At 45.4% G+C, this 5981-nt stretch overlaps 1 non-coding gene across 1 annotated transcript; it reads left to right on the forward strand.

Moving 5' to 3' along the window:
- Nucleotides 1-5263: 5263 nt before the first annotated feature.
- LOC148930393 (small nucleolar RNA R71) lies at nt 5264-5370 on the forward strand. The gene has a single exon (XR_016137475.1). It is a non-coding gene; the product is annotated as a small nucleolar RNA R71 (small nucleolar RNA).
- Nucleotides 5371-5981: the final 611 nt, after the last annotated feature.

The raw sequence follows: 5981 nt of genomic DNA on the forward strand, positions 1-5981 counted from the left end.
TAAATCACACAAGAAAGAATTTAAGGCTCAAATCTCACAAGGTAGAAGCACGATTCAAGGCGAACAAGCAATTCACTAATTATGCACCTTTTCACCCAACCATCATATCAAAACGTTAAGCCACACTTAAACATAGATGGAATATAATATCATTGGCAACTCGGTCTAATGTGTCCCTAAGCATGCGTGTTTCTAAGTTCTTCATGTTATGTTCATGACATGGATTCAAGAAAACATTTTTAGAACACAAAAATCTCCTACGGGTTTTTGGAAAATTAAAGCAAAAACAAACAAAAACACAAAAAGAAAACCCTAAACTCACGGTCCACCACTTCATCCCCCCAAACTTATTTACAACAAAGTGTAAAATAAGTTTGTAGAGTCGGTAGGGGCGTGAGTATACTACTGAAAACAAAAACGTACCCTGAAAAATTTCGCGTAGAGGTTGAGCGGGGCGAAAATTCGAAGAATTTCGAAAAATCGCGCTGGAAAATTGTGCCCAGGTGGCGGTCCGCCGCAGCTGTTCGGCGGTCGCCGCACGTCAAAGATGATTTCCAGCGTTCAGGTGGCGGACCGCCGCAGAGCTTGCGGCGGTCGCCACGGAGAGGTCAGAACCTGCGAAAATTTTTGCAAAGCACAAAATTAAACCAAAACCAAAAATACTTAAAAATAAAGCAAAAATTGTTAAATCAAGGAAATAAATCGTCTCAAAAACATCCAAAAACATGGTATAAATGCTCATTTAAAGTCATCGAGCTTGACTTCTTCAATCTTGAGGAGGTGGAGGGAAACGGACGCTAAGATCCTCGAAAGCTCCAGCGAGGTACGTGATATCACTCCTCATTGTCTCTCGTTCCTCTCTAGCTTCGGCGGCCATCCTTCGGAGCTCTTCATATTGTTGACGCCGATGAGCGTCTTCCAAACGTTGTTGCTCCCAAAATTCTTGTTCTGCCGTGCGCCAATCGCCTTGAGCCGTCCACCCTTGGCGGTTGTAGGCATTCTCCGCTTGTTGCTCCGCCCATCGATTGTCCCAAGTGTTGGACATGTTTTGCATGTAGGAGAAAATTTCTCCTAATTGGGCGGAGGTGTTGACTTGAAACTCCTCTTCCGGATTTGGCCTCCCGCAGCGGCGGTTCGCTCTTGTCCGGCGGCGATGTCCTTCCACTTCCTCTTCTTCTTCTTCCTCTTCTCGTCGTGGTTGGGATTGCGGTGGTGGCAGTGCTTCATTCCCTTGAGCTTGTGAATGCTCCGCGCCCTCTTCATAGTTATCAATGGCATCAAACGCGGAATCCTCATCGGGCTCAAATTGAGGAATGCGAGAGGGAATGTTCCTCTTTCTAAACTCCCCATTTACAGGGTTAGCCTCGATAGCTCTCCGGTGGGCGGGTGTGTCGAGCTTCCAATTGGCTTGGTTTGCCCAAACATCGACCTTGGTCAATTGCGGGAGTGGAACGGGAAAGTGATCCCCCGCTACTTGCATAAAATACCCTTGACCCCAACCATCGGTCTTCAAAAGTCCCACCGAAAATAGCATCTCATAAGTGATAAACTTTTCTCCACCATCCTCCGTCATACCGGCAAAAGATACCCCCAAATGTTCGCCAATTGCCGTAATCAATCCCCCACAACAAATGACGCCCCCGTCTTTCTTCGTGATCCTATCCACATAGTAAGTAAAGAGGGTCCCATAATCGATTCCCTTCTTGTTGAGTAGGCACCACATCATGTTGAGCTCCGTTTGGGAGACACTTCCCCCATCGATACGAGCAAACATAAGCTGAGTCATAGCACGATGGAGGTACCTCAAGACGGGGTTGCGAATTGATGAAGACTTGGCATAGCCCGCTGCATGCTCTTGCTCATTTGTCATCGCCCCCCAAACCTCTGAAAATTCATATTCATTGTCCTCTTCGGGGTTGGGGTCGAAGCAATGGAAGATCCCACTAAGCTCTTCCATGGTGAGCGAGTGCCAACGGTTCCCTAGGCGGAAATCGATGCTAAGTGGAAAATTTTGGCGGCGATCCTTAGTAACCTTTAGCGAGCTTAGGAACTCGAGAGTATACTTTCGAAACGATGGCCACTTCCTTTGGAACATGTAGACGAGGCCATTCCCATCACCCACGTCGCACAACTTCCAAAAATCCTCCATGATCCCCAAAGTTTGGAGAGGGAAATCGTGGGGATATCTAGAAGGTGCCGTCTCTCGGGACGACACTTTCTTCCACATAGCCTTTTGCTCTTCCGTGGCAAGGCTAATGCCATAGTTCTTCGCATTCTCTGGTTTCCCTTTTGATCCCATTATCCTACAAAAGAAATTACACTCTTAGAAGAGTACCAACAAGTAGGAGATCAAAAGTTCCCCCAAACTTGCATTCAACCAAGTAGAAATCAAGAGATAAGAACTTATATGCACGCTTGGGTAAAATAGCATCCTAATTTCTAGCATAATAACATGTTAAGCAAAATCAACAAAATTAGGACACAAAAAAATCATCCCCCATGCAGAGACGTATCAACCAAATATCCATAAGAACCAACAATCTCTACAAAATCACAAATATTGCAATTCATGGAAGTAATAATAGCCTCACAATGCTATGAACATGATTGCAACTTTTAAACACTAAAAACCAAGAGAGAATCATCATTCACAACTTAATAATCACCAATCAAGCAAAATTTAAACCATAGAATTCAAAAATTCATACACATAGTCATCCCCCATCATGAATTAAGAGATTCTACCGAACAATTCACCTAAAATAAAGCACAATCCATGGAAGAAGTAAAGCAAAACTCAGAAATTGAGTTAGGATTCATACCTTTTTGTGGAGAGAATTTGTAGAAGAAGAGCTCTAAACTTGGAGAGAATTGACAGAATGATAGTGTGGGTGTGTGAATTTGGTGATTTATATAAGTGGGGGTGGTGTGCAAGGAAAGAATTTGAGAAGGAATGGGAAAAGGAATGAAAAACATACCTTTTATGGCTCACTCCCGTCTCTGGACTGTGTGTGGCGACCGCCGCGTCTCTCGTGGCGGGCCGCCACACGGGCCTTTGTAAACAGCAATCCTGGCGGGCCGCCGCGGCCCGTGCAGCGGTTACTCTGGCCCGCCCTAAGCCCGATCCTTCCTGCACATGTTAACACACGTGTGGCGACCGCCGTGCTTTAAGTGCGGCGACCGCCACCCGTAATTTTTTTTTTTTTACATAACATAAAAAAAAAACGAGAAGATAAAAAAAATAAAAGAAAATTGGGTTGCCTCCCAATAAGCGCTTTTGTTAAAGTCGTTAGCTCGACTTGAAGTGGCCCACTAGTTGGGCGGATCAATAACTCGAGTGTTGAAAATTGGCATAGGGAGCAACTTGGTCCCTAGCTTCTTCCACCACTTGTACTTCCCCTCTTTGGTTTTGATGACGTATATCTCGGGGTCCTCTTTGGGTGTTTTTTTTCTCTTCTGTTTCTTCTTCTGTGGAGCAGATGTAGAAGAATTAGCCTCACCCTTTTTAGAAGAGTGTCTTACCTCTTTGACAATGTAGATAGTGGAGGTAGAAGGATCCTCCGCTTCAAAGGGATCTTTGGGCTTGGTCAAGTCGGTAGCCATGACTGCTCTGCACTGTTGTTCCAATTTTGCCCGCTTTGCCTCCTCAAATTTTAGCATCTCGCGCTCGATCTTATAGGTGGATTGACTATGATTATCACTGATTGTAATCTCGCCACGACCTACATCAATCAAAGCTTTGCAAGTGGCAAGAAAATCTCGCCCTAAGATTAGAGGGACGTTCTTGTCTACTTTCATGTCAAGCACAATAAAGTCGGCGGGAAAAATAAAATCATCAACCTTAACTAGGACATCCTCAATCATACCTACAGTCTTGATAGACGAGTTATCTGCCAACCTGAGTGTTACGTCTGAAGATTTGAGTGGCCCAATGTTGAGCCTTTCGTAATACTTCAGTGGCATGAGATTGATGGACGATCCTAAATCGCACAGTGCTTTGTCAACTTTCCCTTCTCCAATTCGGCACCTAATGATGAACTGGCCCGGATCTCTTTGCTTCATTGCCCTTTCCTTTTGGATGATCTCGCTGCAATGATGCGGTAGCTTAAGGTCGGCTTTAGTCGGCTTTTTCTTCCTCATTACCGCCTCCCTTAGTAGCTTTGCATACTTTGGTATCTCCTGCAACGATTCAACAAGAGGATTGTTAGTATGGACCTTGCAAAACATGTTAAGGAAATGCTTGAACTGCTCTTCAAGCTTGAACTTCCTCTTTGGCTGAAAAGGGAGTACAATCCCGTTGTGCCGCACAAGCTCCTGCTTAGTGGACGATTCTGCCTTGTCAGTGGCGGGCCGCTGCGGGGTGTGCGGCGGTCCGCCGGCGACTGGGCAGTCCTGCGTGGTTGACTCTGCCGTCTCAGTGGCGGGCCGCTGCGGGGTGTGCGGCGGTCCGCCGGTGACTGGGCAGTCCCCAGATTTCTGCTTTGCCACCCACTTCTTGTTAATATCATCCACTCTTGCTGCTGCCTTTGCTCTATCCTCATCTAACTTCTTCTGAATTTGCTCCATTTGAGTGGTAATATTGGTTACAGCTGCCGAGATTGTGTTCATTCCTTGCTCGAGGTTGTTTATCCTTGCTTCGACCACTCCGATCTTGGTGTCATTAATCTTCCTATCTTGCGTAATTACTTCCAAGATCTTCGTGATTCCTTGTTCATACTTATCTTCCTTCTTCATCGGCTCAACCACTCCTCCTTTGCTAACATTAAATCCTGCAGGGGGTTGCAAGTAATTATTGTTAGAATAAGAAAGATTTGGGTGCGGACGGTTCCCATTATAATTATTGAAATTGCCGCCCCCCTGATTAGGGCGATAATTGTTATTGTAGTTTCTGGGACCGCCTCCTTGCACGTAGTTGATTTCTTCCACAGTTGATATGGCAGTTTCGGGTGCTTTGACCGCCACTATGGAAGTTGCTGGAATTGGATCTTCCTTCCTCGAGATGTCCATTTGATCAATCCTGACTCTAAGTTCTGCTAACTCCTTAGCAAAAGAACTTTCCTCGGCCTCTTCTATGGCTGCTACTCTTCTCGTGGCATGCCTTTCCTTAGACCACCCCCGACTGTTGGTGGCGAACTCCTCGATCACCGCCATGGCATCCTCTCCTGTCTTTCTTAGAAATCCTCCATTTGCCCCTGAATCAAGCATAGCACATATTTTCTCGTTAAATCCATTATAGAGGATTCCTACCTGATGGTCTATGGAAAAACCATGGTTTGGGCACTTTCGAAGAAGAGCTTTGAAACGAGCAAATGCCTCATAGAGAGGCTCGTCATGGCCTTGTGTGAACTGAAAGATCTCACTCTTGAGCTTCAAAATAGTGCCTGGCGGGTAGTATTTGTCGAGGAAGGCAGCTACGATGTCATTCCATGTGGAGACCTTTTCTGGCGGCATACACTCAAACCACTCCTTAGCAGAATCAATCAAAGAGAATGGAAAAAGTCTTACCCGTATGGCATCGTCGTCGACACCATTTAATTTTAGAGTGTTTGCGATTTCCACGAATTTGGAGAGATGGCGGTTAGCATCTTCAGTCGCCCTACCTGCAAAAGGAGTTTGCTCGACCCTTTGGATAAGGGGCATGCGTAACTCAAAATTGTTAGCATCTATACGAGGGCCGTTAGGAAAAGTGATCATATTCCCATGATTGAACATGTTCATCACAGGTAATGTTTCTCTGTTCTTCTTTTCCATGGCTTCTCGGGCTGCTCTCTCCGCATCTCTCTCATCCATCAGCAACTTCACCATCTCCTGCAGCTTCTCAATATCTGTTCGGTCACCCATTTTTCCTGATCCTTTTTCACTTCTTAATATTCTACGAGTTCTTTCAAGCTCTAAATCAAGCGGCTCTAAGATGTACTTCCCAGAACGCGTTCGCATACAAAACCTGCAAGACTCGAAAACAAAAACAAATTAAACTAAAA

Source organism: Salvia hispanica, chromosome 3 (genome assembly GCF_029641045.1).
Source record: "Salvia hispanica isolate PSC_SH4W2 chromosome 3, Shi_PSC_v1, whole genome shotgun sequence".
NCBI classification, from domain to species: Eukaryota; Viridiplantae; Streptophyta; class Magnoliopsida; order Lamiales; family Lamiaceae; genus Salvia; species Salvia hispanica.